Genomic DNA, 14,427 nt, shown 5'->3' on the forward strand with positions numbered 1-14,427 from the left:
GTAACGCCACGGCTTCCTGTCATGTCTCAACACGTAACGCCGCGGCTTCCTGTCATGTCTCAACACGTAACGCCACGGCTTCCTGTGTCTCAACACGTAACGCCGCGGCTTCCTGTCATGTCTCACCACGTAACGCCACGGCTTCCTGTCATGTCTCAACACGTAACGCCACGGCTTCCTGTCATGTCTCAACACGTAACGCCACGGCTTCCTGTCATGTCTCAACACGTAACGCCACGGCTTCCTGTCATGTCTCAACACGTAACGCCACGGCTTCCTGTCATGTCTCAGCACGTAACGCCACGGCTTCCTGTCATGTCTCAACACGTAACGCCGCGGCTTCCTGTCATGTCTCAACACGTAACGCCGCGGCTTCCTGTCATGTCTCAACACGTAACGCCACGGCTTCCTGTCATGTCTCACCACGTAACGCCACGGCTTCCTGTCATGTCTCACCACGTAACGCCACGGCTTCCTGTCATGTCTCAGCACGTAACGCCACGGCTTCCTGTCATGTCTCAGCACGTAACGCCACGGCTTCCTGTCATGTCTCAGCATGTAACGCCACGGCTTCCTGTCATGTCTCAACACGTAACGCCGCGGCTTCCTGTCATGTCTCAACACGTAACGCCGCGGCTTCCTGTCATGTCTCAACACGTAACGCCACGGCTTCCTGTCATGTCTCAGCACGTAACGCCACGGCTTCCTGTCATGTCTCAGCACGTAACGCCACGGCTTCCTGTCATGTCTCAGCACGTAACGCCACGGCTTCCTGTCATGTCTCAGCACGTAACGCCACGGCTTCCTGTCATGTCTCAGCACGTAACGCCACGGCTTCCTGTCATGTCTCAACACGTAACGCCACGGCTTCCTGTCATGTCTCAACACGTAACGCCACGGCTTCCTGTCATGTCTCAGCACGTAACGCCACGGCTTCCTGTCATGTCTCACCACGTAACGCCACGGCTTCCTGTCATGTCTCAACACGTAACGCCACGGCTTCCTGTCATGTCTCAACACGTAACGCCACGGCATCCTGTCATGTCTCAGCACGTAACGCCACGGCTTCCTGTCATGTCTCAACACGTAACGCCACGGCTTCCTGTCATGTCTCACCACGTAACGCCACGGCTTCCTGTCATGTCTCAGCACGTAACGCCACGGCTTCCTGTCATGTCTCACCACGTAACGCCACGGCTTCCTGTCATGTCTCAACACGTAACGCCACGGCTTCCTGTCATGTCTCAACACGTAACGCCACGGCTTCCTGTCATGTCTCAACACGTAACGCCACGGCTTCCTGTCATGTCTCAGCACGTAACGCCACGGCTTCCTGTGTCTCAACACGTAACGCCGCGGCTTCCTGTCATGTCTCACCACGTAACGCCACGGCTTCCTGTCATGTCTCAACACGTAACGCCACGGCTTCCTGTCATGTCTCAACACGTAACGCCACGGCTTCCTGTCATGTCTCAACACGTAACGCCACGGCTTCCTGTCATGTCTCAGCACGTAACGCCACGGCTTCCTGTCATGTCTCAACACGCAACGCCACGGCTTCCTGTCATGTCTCAACACGCAACGCCACGGCTTCCCGTCATGTCTCAGCACGTAACGCCACGGCTTCCTGTCATGTCTCAACACGTAACGCCACGGCTTCCTGTCATGTCTCAACACGTAACGCCACGGCTTCCTGTCATGTCTCAGCACGTAACGCCACGGCTTCCTGTGTCTCAACACGTAACGCCGCGGCTTCCTGTCATGTCTCACCACGTAACGCCACGGCTTCCTGTCATGTCTCAACACGTAACGCCACGGCTTCCTGTCATGTCTCAACACGTAACGCCACGGCTTCCTGTCATGTCTCAACACGTAACGCCACGGCTTCCTGTCATGTCTCAACACGTAACGCCACGGCTTCCTGTCATGTCTCAGCACGTAACGCCACGGCTTCCTGTCATGTCTCAACACGTAACGCCACGGCTTCCTGTCATGTCTCAGCACGTAACGCCACGGCTTCCTGTCATGTCTCAACACGTAACGCCACGGCTTCCTGTCATGTCTCAGCACGTAACGCCACGGCTTCCTGTGTCTCAACACGTAACGCCGCGGCTTCCTGTCATGTCTCACCACGTAACGCCACGGCTTCCTGTCATGTCTCAACACGTAACGCCACGGCTTCCTGTCATGTCTCAACACGTAACGCCACGGCTTCCTGTCATGTCTCAACACGTAACGCCACGGCTTCCTGTCATGTCTCAGCACGTAACGCCACGGCTTCCTGTCATGTCTCAACACGTAACGCCACGGCTTCCTGTCATGTCTCAACACGTAACGCCGCGGCTTCCTGTCATGTCTCACCACGTAACGCCGCGGCTTCCTGTCATGTCTCAACACGTAACGCCACGGCTTCCTGTCATGTCTCAGCACGTAACGCCGCGGCTTCCTGTCATGTCTCAGCACGTAACGCCACGGCTTCCTGTCATGTCTCAGCACGTAACGCCACGGCTTCCTGTCATGTCTCAGCACGTAACGCCACGGCTTCCCGTCATGTCTCAGCACGTAACGCCACGGCTTCCTGTCATGTCTCAACACGTAACGCCACGGCTTCCTGTCATGTCTCAACACGTAACGCCACGGCATCCTGTCATGTCTCAGCACGTAACGCCACGGCTTCCTGTCATGTCTCAACACGTAACGCCACGGCTTCCTGTCATGTCTCACCACGTAACGCCACGGCTTCCTGTCATGTCTCAGCACGTAACGCCACGGCTTCCTGTCATGTCTCACCACGTAACGCCACGGCTTCCTGTCATGTCTCAACACGTAACGCCACGGCTTACTGTCATGTCTCAACACGTAACGCCACGGCTTCCTGTCATGTCTCAACACGTAACGCCACGGCTTCCTGTCATGTCTCAGCACGTAACGCCACGGCTTCCTGTGTCTCAACACGTAACGCCGCGGCTTCCTGTCATGTCTCACCACGTAACGCCACGGCTTCCTGTCATGTCTCAACACGTAACGCCACGGCTTCCTGTCATGTCTCAACACGTAACGCCACGGCTTCCTGTCATGTCTCAACACGTAACGCCACGGCTTCCTGTCATGTCTCAGCACGTAACGCCACGGCTTCCTGTCATGTCTCAACACGCAACGCCACGGCTTCCTGTCATGTCTCAACACGCAACGCCACGGCTTCCCGTCATGTCTCAGCACGTAACGCCACGGCTTCCCGTCATGTCTCAGCACGTAACGCCACGGCTTCCCGTCATGTCTCAACACGTAACGCCACGGCTTCCCGTCATGTCTCAACACGTAACGCCACGGCTTCCTGTCATGTCTCAGCACGTAACGCCACGGCTTCCTGTCATGTCTCAACACGTAACGCCACGGCTTCCTGTCATGTCTCAACACGTAACGCCACGGCTTCCTGTCATGTCTCAACACGTAACGCCACGGCTTCCTGTCATGTCTCAACACGTAACGCCGCGGCTTCCTGTCATGTCTCAACACGTAACGCCACGGCTTCCTGTCATGTCTCACCACGTAACGCCACGGCTTCCTGTCATGTCTCAGCACGTAACGCCACGGCTTCCTGTCATGTCTCAGCACGTAACGCCACGGCTTCCTGTCATGTCTCAGCACGTAACGCCACGGCTTCCTGTCATGTCTCAGCACGTAACGCCACGGCTTCCTGTCATGTCTCAACACGTAACGCCACGGCTTCCTGTCATGTCTCAACACGTAACGCCACGGCTTCCTGTCATGTCTCAACACGTAACGCCACGGCTTCCTGTCATGTCTCACCACGTAACGCCACGGCTTCCTGTCATGTCTCAACACGCAACGCCACGGCTTCCTGTCATGTCTCAACACGTAACGCCACGGCTTCCTGTCATGTCTCAGCACGTAACGCCACGGCTTCCTGTGTCTCAGCACGTAACGCCACGGCTTCCTGTCATGTCTCAACACGTAACGCCACGGCTTCCTGTGTCTCAGCACGTAACGCCACGGCTTCCTGTCATGTCTCAACACGTAACGCCACGGCTTCCTGTCATGTCTCAACACGCAACGCCACGGCTTCCTGTCATGTCTCAACACGTAACGCCACGGCTTCCTGTCATGTCTCAGCACGTAACGCCACGGCTTCCACACGTAACGCCACGGCTTCCTGTCATGTCTCAGCACGTAACGCCACGGCTTCCTGTCATGTCTCAACACGTAACGCCACGGCTTCCTGTCATGTCTCAACACGTAACGCCACGGCTTCCTGTCATGTCTCACCACGTAACGCCACGGCTTCCTGTCATGTCTCAGCACGTAACGCCACGGCTTCCTGTCATGTCTCAACACGTAACGCCACGGCTTCCTGTCATGTCTCAACACGTAACGCCGCGGCTTCCTGTCATGTCTCAACACGTAACGCCGCGGCTTCCTGTCATGTCTCAACACGTAACGCCACGGCTTCCTGTCATGTCTCACCACGTAACGCCACGGCTTCCTGTCATGTCTCAGCACGTAACGCCACGGCTTCCTGTCATGTCTCAGCACGTAACGCCACGGCTTCCTGTCATGTCTCAGCACGTAACGCCACGGCTTCCTGTCATGTCTCAACACGTAACGCCACGGCTTCCTGTCATGTCTCAACACGTAACGCCACGGCTTCCTGTCATGTCTCAACACGTAACGCCACGGCTTCCTGTCATGTCTCACCACGTAACGCCACGGCTTCCTGTCATGTCTCAACACGCAACGCCACGGCTTCCTGTCATGTCTCAACACGTAACGCCACGGCTTCCTGTCATGTCTCAGCACGTAACGCCACGGCTTCCTGTGTCTCAGCACGTAACGCCACGGCTTCCTGTCATGTCTCAACACGTAACGCCACGGCTTCCTGTGTCTCAGCACGTAACGCCACGGCTTCCTGTCATGTCTCAACACGTAACGCCACGGCTTCCTGTCATGTCTCAACACGCAACGCCACGGCTTCCTGTCATGTCTCAACACGTAACGCCACGGCTTCCTGTCATGTCTCAGCACGTAACGCCACGGCTTCCACACGTAACGCCACGGCTTCCTGTCATGTCTCAGCACGTAACGCCACGGCTTCCTGTCATGTCTCAACACGTAACGCCACGGCTTCCTGTCATGTCTCAACACGTAACGCCACGGCTTCCTGTCATGTCTCACCACGTAACGCCACGGCTTCCTGTCATGTCTCAGCACGTAACGCCACGGCTTCCTGTCATGTCTCAACACGTAACGCCACGGCTTCCTGTCATGTCTCAACACGTAACGCCGCGGCTTCCTGTCATGTCTCAACACGTAACGCCGCGGCTTCCTGTCATGTCTCAACACGTAACGCCACGGCTTCCTGTCATGTCTCACCACGTAACGCCACGGCTTCCTGTCATGTCTCAGCACGTAACGCCACGGCTTCCTGTCATGTCTCAGCACGTAACGCCACGGCTTCCTGTCATGTCTCAGCACGTAACGCCATGGCTTCCTGTCATGTCTCAGCACGTAACGCCACGGCTTCCTGTCATGTCTCAACACGTAACGCCACGGCTTCCTGTCATGTCTCAGCACGTAACGCCACGGCTTCCTGTCATGTCTCACCACGTAACGCCACGGCTTCCTGTCATGTCTCAACACGTAACGCCACGGCTTCCTGTCATGTCTCAACACGTAACGCCACGGCTTCCTGTCATGTCTCAACACGTAACGCCACGGCTTCCTGTCATGTCTCAACACGTAACGCCACGGCTTCCTGTGTCTCAGCACGTAACGCCACGGCTTCCTGTCATGTCTCAGCACGTAACGCCACGGCTTCCTGTCATGTCTCAACGCGTAACAAAAAATTACTGTAAGTAATAGATTACTGAAAGTAGTAGTTCACTGGAAGTAATTTATGAAAAATTTTATTAATGGAAGTAAATGGTCATTTATTCATTAACAACTCCTAGAGTAATTGAGTAATTACTCCAAAGTTAATAAATTATCAAAAATAATGTATTAATGAAAATGTATTAATTGATTAATTAATCTATTGATAAATTGATTATTTATCAAATAATAATGAAATTGGGGCACCACCATCGAAACTGTAAATAGCTAATACCAAAATATCAGTCTCGTTTGTAAAAAAAGTTAGTTAATATTCCTGTGCAAAATATAACAATCCTAAATAACAAGGAAGGTGTGAGATTCGAGCATAGACTGTTACAAACCAGTGAATTGTCAACAATAAATACACAATAACTACCAGGAACCGATCAATTCAACTTGTCACGTGACCAGTGCAACACTGGGCTGGAGCGTGCCGCGGGTTTTCAATCAGCCATGGCGGCCAGCGGTAGTGACGGCGCTTCGGTGAGTATTTGCCATTTATGTCTGTAAATTCTGCATGATACATTACCCCACCATTGCAAATCACCAGAAGTTATGAAACAACATATGTGGCGAACTTTTAATGATGTGTGAAAATGTTTTCAAAGAAATTACATTTACTGTATGCAATGTTTACGTGCAGAAAATAGTTCAATTGTCTCCCATTTGATTAAAAAACTAATTTTTTTTTACGTCCATTGAATACTCTAATCTGCGCAGTGCTTGTTATGGCAAAAACACATTTTAAAAAACATAACCAGGTCATTGACAGTAGTGCTAGAAGCACTATTGCAGGGGGAGGTTAAAATGTGTTTTCAAAACTCACTCAACTTTAACACATCAGAACAACTTCAATGGATTAAGTGACGTTTTTGAAAGGTAAAAACAACTTTTGAAAGGTAAAACGTATTTGTGACCATTTTGACTTTCTCATCCTGAAGTTTCCTAACTTTTTATGGTTCAGAAACAAAGTTGACTGAGCAGGAAGAGGAAAAGGAGGAACAGGGACAGGATTTGATTTGTTATAGACCAATATAATAAAAAATATACGACACACATTTACCATGTTATTAAAACACATGTATATGGATAAAAAGTGACTAATACAATAAATATAATGTGGTAGCAGGCAGTATTGGAATGTAGTAGTCTGGCAGTACGGTGTGGCAGCCCCAATCTTAAAACTATCAAATCTTTATCAGAGAAAGACCAAACATAAAATATGTATTATTAATCCTTCAGATTGAAGATACGCCTTCCCTGAAAGTTTCATAGAGATATCTTGATTATTAAAGAAACTAAAAGTGATTTTATGCAAAAAGTTTTTGGTCACAGATTTGTGTACTAATTACCTTAAAGACAATTCCTTATTTGTTAAGATATCTGAATGGTTTCCGTGTCATTTTCTTTGTTTTTTTTCGTGCTCCTTCCAGTGATACCAGTTGCATTCTATTTGGTCGACTTTTTGATTTTTCTTCACATAACTACTCTACTGTTCCTACGATGATCATCCCTACCGTCCACTCCCGGAGACCAAACCGCTGATGTCCGTCGTCAGAAAACAGTGGCAGGAGCGTCTATCCCACGATGCACCTTGCTTTGCGAGTGAGGTCTGATGTGAAAAGCATGAAGGAACAGCTCTAACGACTGGGAGGAGCCACGACTGTCTGTACAATACTTTAGATTCCAACCTGTCAATCATCTCATCATTACTAGTTTGGGATAACTAATGTTTAATGAGCTTCAGTTACGTCTCACTAATGATAAAATGTCACCTGACTGGTGTTGCGTCACCTGAAGACCAGAAGTTCCTGTTCTGTGCCATCATCTCTGCTGCTGAAAGCATCGAGCCCGATGGTGACAAGTCTCTTTCAAGAGCTGATGAGTACACATGACTTGAAATGAGAAGGACTGAGAGCAAATTCTACCGTGACTTCGTCTGTATTGCACCTGAAAACATGGATTTCTCCACAGTGAGATGAAAAAAGACCTTGTAACCTAGTTCTCCTGACAGAAGTTCCATGTTGTGTGTGTAAAGTGACTTAGCGTCCAGCGCTACACGGCGCTCTGCCACTGATGAAGCACTGATTCCTGCAGCTCGCGTCACTCTGCCCTCTGAATCTAAAGACGGAGGATTTGCTTCCATGGCTTCTAAAGTCGTTCACTTCAGCCACCGCTACAACTTCTGAACCTCCTCTCTCCATTTTTGTTACAGACTGGAGGGGTGGAGTCACGTCTCACAGCATCTTAACCCTTCTGTCGTGTTCCGGTCTAATCTGACCCATTTAAACTGAAAACACTCATAAATATTGTGTTTTACATCTGATTGCCTCAAGGCTTTATGATTTCCTCCACACTATGCACTTTAATATATAAAAGTGGTGATCACCTCTTTCATTGAATTTTAAGTGTTTTAATCAACCTTGTTCCACCTGTGGTGTTCCCGGTCAAAACTGATCACCATAGGAAATGAAAGGACAGCCCTACTATATTCATCTATAGTGATCCTCCTACTATATTCATCTATAGTGATCCTCCTACTATATTCATCTATAGTGATCCTCCTACTATATTCATCTATAGTGATCCTCCTACTATATTCATCTATAGTGATCCTCCTACTATATTCATCTATAGTGATCCTCCTACTATATTCATCTATAGTGATCCTCCTCATGATTCCTGGTGATACAATGTATCATATCGTCACACAGACTTCACAGGTGTCTCTTATGTAAACCATCTCTTTCCCACACTTTTGTGACTATCCCTGACCTGAACCACACCTGAACCTACTTGAACCCACCTGAACCACACCTGAACCCAGCTGAACCCACCTGAACCACACCTGAACCCACCTGAACCCACCTGAACCCAGCTGAACCACACCTGAACCCACCTGAACCCACCTGAACCACACCTGAACCCACCTGAACCACACCTGAACCACACCTGAACCCACCTGAACCACACCTGAACCCACTTGAACTACACCTGAACCCACCTGAACCACACCTGAACCCAGCTGAACCCACCTGAACCACACCTGAACCCAGCTGAACCCACTTGAACCACACCTGAACCCACCTGAACCACACCTGAACCCACTTGAACTACACCTGAACCCACCTGAACCCACTTGAACCACACCTGAACCCACCTGAACCCACTTGAACCCACCTGAACCACACCTGGACCCACTTGAACCCACCTGAACCACACCTGAACCCACTTGAACCACACCTGAACCCACCTGAACCACACCTGAACCCACCTGAACCTACTTGAACCCACCTGAACCCACCTGAACCCACCTGAACCACACCTGAACCCACTTGAACCCACCTGAAACCACCTGAACCTACTTGAACCCACCTGAACCCACCTGAACCACACCTGAACCCACCTGAAACCACCTGAACCACACCTGAACCTACTTGAACCCACCTGAACCCACCTGAACCACACCTGAACCCACCTGAAACCACCTGAACCCACCTGAACCACACCTGAACCTACTTGAACCCACCTGAACCCACCTGAACCACACCTGAACCCACTTGAACCCACCTGAAACCACCTGAACCACACCTGAACCTACTTGAACCCACCTGAACCCACCTGAACCACACCTGAACCCACCTGAAACCACCTGAACCCACCTGAACCACACCTGAACCTACTTGAACCCACCTGAACCCACCTGAACCACACCTGAACCCACCTGAACCACACCTGAACCCACCTGAACCACACCTGAAACCACCTGAACCATACCTGAACCACACTAAACAATGTAGCATCTCTTCACACAAACTAGACAGGTGTCAGTTATGTGCACCACACCTTCCAGACTCAACATCTTCACACAGACCCCATATACTGTATATAGCTTGATGTTTGCTTTGCAATCCTTTTCCTCTGAGCACAATGAGTAGGCGACTGACCAAGCGGTTCTTGTCGAAGAGGTTCTGGTCCAGCTTTTTGGACATGATGAAGAGAACACTAAAATTGAACCAGAGATAGAGGAGGATGTCTCGGAAGTGGAAGACAACACAGATTTTGATCCAGACTTTGAGGAGACTGACCAGTCAGCAGATGGAGAAGGAGAGGCACCTGAAGGACATACCTGAGGAGACATTCCAGTCCAAGAGGACACTTGCTCTGGTCTCCATCCCCCCAGGACAGAGGAAGTAGAGCAAGAGTGGAAAACATCATAAAGATGACACCAGGGCCAACATGGTATGCAACATCTCATGGAGATGACCTCAAGTCCAGCTTCCAACTCTTTTTACCAGAGTCCATTGAGGGAATTGCACTGGAGAGGACAAACCTGGAGGGGAAGTGTGTGTTTGGGGACACCTGGAGAGAAATGGACCTGGAAGACCTCCAAGTCTACATCAGTCTGTTGATTTCAGCAGGAGTATATTGCTCAAACTATGAGGCTACAAAAACGTCTGTGGGATGCAGAGTCTGGCAGGTCTTTATTCCAGCAACTATGTCCTGACAACAGTTTCATGTCCTTTCAAGAATGATTCAATTCGCAGACCAGCCTCTGCCAGTCTGGTAGGAGTGTGAAGCCCCAGCCTCAACCACTGCCCTTGCTGATCTCCCCCCCCCCCGGCTGATCTCCCCCAACAAGGACATGGGCAGGAAATGGAAGCACTGTGAGCTCTGAGCCCCCAGAGACAACAAAACAGTAGACAGACGTTGTCAGTGCACTCCGAATCAACAACTGGATGAGGCTACCGTGTTTTGGCCACAGGCTGCACATTGCCATTAGTGAGTAGCCTCATTTGAGTATTAAATGCAGTTGATGTTAAATAGTTATATTGTTTACTGGAACAACACAAATATAAAGAGAAACAATGAAAATAAGCAAAACATTGCTATAGGCATATTAAATTGACAATTTAACAAATACTACAGTAAGTAATACTGAACTGCAATAAACTAATGAATACATTAACAGTGTGATGGTACTCTAAGGCCTACATACTAAGGTTATTATAGTTCACTAAAACTAAAACTAGGTGTGAAAAGACATATCAGTTAACTGAAATTAAACAAAAAACTAGACTTTCGAAAACAACAAAACTTAACAAACAATTTTGTGTATGCTGACAAACATGCAGGTTTTCAAACATATATAACTAAACTGAAGTGAGGAAACAGACGCTGGAAACTAAACTGAATTGAAAACACATTAAAAACTAAATAAAAATAAAAACACCAAACTATAATAACTCTGCTAGATACCTGATAATGACATTACATCACTAAACTGACTCACAATGAATGATGTTGTTCTGTCTATATATTAAATGTTTTCCAGAGAGGAGCATGCGGGATCCTACAGTAGACAGAGCCATTGGAGTTTGCAAGAAGGTTGTTGGAGCATTTCCCAACAGCTGGAAAATGAAGAGAGCACTTTGTGAGGCTCAAGACCAGTTCAAGCTTCCACAGCATCAACTGATCACAGAATGGCCGACAAGATGGGGCTCTAGACAGCGCATGATAGAGCGATTTGTTGAGCAAGAAAAGGCCGTTCGTCATGTGCTGGGTGAAGACAAAAAACGCAGGCATCTTATCCCAACATGGCAAGATGTTGACGTGCTGGAATCAGTGAGCAAAGCGCTGGGTCCTCTGTTAGAGTTCACAGATGCTCTTTCAGGTGAGCAACTTGTAACAGTCTCCTACCTAAAACCTGTCCTGGCATTGTTCAACTCGGAAGTCCTGGCAGTGAAGCCTAATGACACAGACCGAACCAAAAAAATCAAAGAAACCATTCTGCAGTACCTGAACACCAAGTACAAAGAAGACAATGTGGGCGACCTGTTAAGTTTGACATCAAGCCTTGACCCCCGCTTCAAAAACCGCTACAATGATGATAACCAGATCACAGCCATAACGTCAAAAATGACCACTGAACTAATGACAATGGCAACAGAGGAAGACAGTCCTACCCCAGGCCCCTCAACAGCTGCAGCTCAGGGTACAGCTGCAGTAGGTGGAGCAAGTGGCGATGACGACACCAGGGAGGCAGCCAAAAAGGCCAAAAAGTCTTTTGGGAGTTACTTCAAAAAGCAAGAAGGCAGAGAAGGGGACTCACTGGCCACTGCCATTGAAAAGGAGCTGAAGAGCTACCTGATGATACCTGAGGTGGACAGTGAGATCAATCCACTTGAGTGGTGGAAATCACAAGAGGTACATTTCCCCAGACTGGGGAAACTTGCTAAAAAATATCTATGCATCCCTGCCTCAAGCAGCCCTTCAGAAAGGCCATTCAGCACTGGAGGGAATGTTGTTACGTGTCACCGGGCTGCACTTAAGCCTGACGCTGTGGACAGACTGCTGTTTTTGGCTCACAATTTGAAGTAAATGACCTGTACATGTGAAGAAGAGTCAACATTTGGCCTACAATATTCTCTGTAAAGTTCCAGCATCGGTTCATGCAAGTGTAATAATAATGACTCTTTTTTTATTTGTCTGAAAATCACATTTGTTTTATTACATTTCTTTACAAATCTCTCTCTCGTTTTTGTACAATATTTAAGAATCTGATTTGAAGTGAACATTTTTGACAAATATTCCTCTTTTGTTTTTTGATTTTTGTGCAATACTGGACAGAACTTGAAGTTAGTCATTGTTCTATATGACTATAAGCTAGATTTGTTTGTGTGCAATATTTTGCAGAACATGCTGGAGCACTTTGAACTTGAAGTCATTGTTCTATATGACTGTAAGTTAGATTTGTTTATGTGGAATATTTTGGTATAGTATACCAATGGTGTTTATTGCTTTTGTTTGCTCTTGCAGACAAATACAAATAAAAAGGAGCCTTTTTCCTTTAAAACGTTGTGTCCATTAATATCATCCACTAGAAACAATTAGGCTGTAAAAAAACACACATTTAAAGAATATCGTCTAATGATCGTTATCGTCAAAATCCCCCAAAATATCGAGATATTATTTTTTGTCCATATCGCACACCCCTACCTGAGAGGCTGCAAATGTGATGCCTATGTTTGAATGGCCACTCTGACCTGAGTGTCACATGACACTCGTGCACACACACACACACACACACACACACACACACACACACACACACACACACACACACACACACACACACACACACACACACACACACACACACACACACACACACACACACACACACACACACACACACACACACACACACACACACACACACACACACACACACACACACACACAACTTTTGTATTACACTTCATTTGGTAATACATTTTCAGTGCCAATTTGGATTTTCACTGCAGTTATTTTATGTCTAATTAAAATAAAATCCATGTTAAACACAACTTTGAGACATTGTTCACAGCTAAAGAATGTTTGCATAACAATTTGGTGATGAAAAATGTTTTTTTTGTGCTAATTTAAGAGTAGTTCAAACAGACCGGCCAATTTTGACCAGGAACACTAAAGTAAGGGGCGGGAGGTGAACACAACAGGAGGAGGGACAGGCTCAAAACCAACCTTTCTTTTCTTTTTATTTAAACACTGAAAATACCGACACGGGCAAAATGACGTCTGTCATTTTCGTAAATTTCGGTATTGGTAAATTTTCGGTTCATTGCCCAGGCCGATCAGGAATGTCAGGCCCATTTAAGAACTATATTTGGATGCAGTATGTCACAAAGAATATCAACAATGTGGCAGGAATGAAGTCAGGAACTCATTGTGCTGATTCCACTGCCGCTGTCGGGTAATACTGCGACAAGAGTGGAGAATTTAGTGAACTGTAAATCTCTCCCTGTATTTCTAGCTCGTGATCCATAACCCTTGAGGGTGTCGCCAAAATATCAGCTCAATTGAACAAACTTTGTTAGCTTGCTAACAAGCATGCTGAGCTAGTACCTGTTATCTACCTGAAAACCACACAGGTTACTCCTCAGGGGCCCCTGAGCTGGAATCTGGTCTTATCTCACATGCTAATCTGCGAAGCTAACTGGCCTGGCGTTAGCGTTAAAAAGTATGCTACCTCGCATGGAGGTTCATAGGGCTCATGTTTAACATCACAGCAGCTCCATGCTGCACCAGGCTGTGTAAATTTCAGTTCAATTGAACCAACTTTGTTAGCATGCTCGGCTGCTCCTCTGTTCCTGCTCCTCCCACTTCTCCTGCGGCCCTCATCTGCTCCTCCTCCTCCTGCTGCTTTTGATTAGCTCTTTTTTTTAATTACACTTTGACTGCATCGCGATATATGAATGCTGTTTAACAAGTCTTAAATGTCAAAAAGTCATCAGGCACAATAGGTGATGTGTGTCATCATCCTCCACGTCGACAAACCGCTGCTGGAATGCCGTCTCAGGCAAAGGGCAAATGCTTTAGGACTGTATGTTCACACAGAACCACATCAACATGAACCAAGTAACACAGCCTGAGGCGCAGCTGGAACTTCATTTATAAAGGTTGCTGACGCACAAAATCCTGAAAGGTGTGTACTGCAATTCCCATGCAAAGTCTTTGATCTCATTAAAAAAACTA

At 48.0% G+C, this 14,427-nt stretch overlaps 1 protein-coding gene across 1 annotated transcript in view; it reads right to left on the reverse strand.

Moving 5' to 3' along the window:
• LOC308138902 (bifunctional heparan sulfate N-deacetylase/N-sulfotransferase 2-like) overlaps positions 1–14,427 on the reverse strand; it is a 97,467-nt gene that overhangs the window by 54,734 nt on the left and 28,306 nt on the right.

The sequence above is a fragment of the Blennius ocellaris genome (assembly GCF_963422515.1).
Source record: "Blennius ocellaris genome assembly, contig: SUPER_13_unloc_1, whole genome shotgun sequence".
Lineage (NCBI taxonomy): Eukaryota > Metazoa > Chordata > Actinopteri > Blenniiformes > Blenniidae > Blennius > Blennius ocellaris.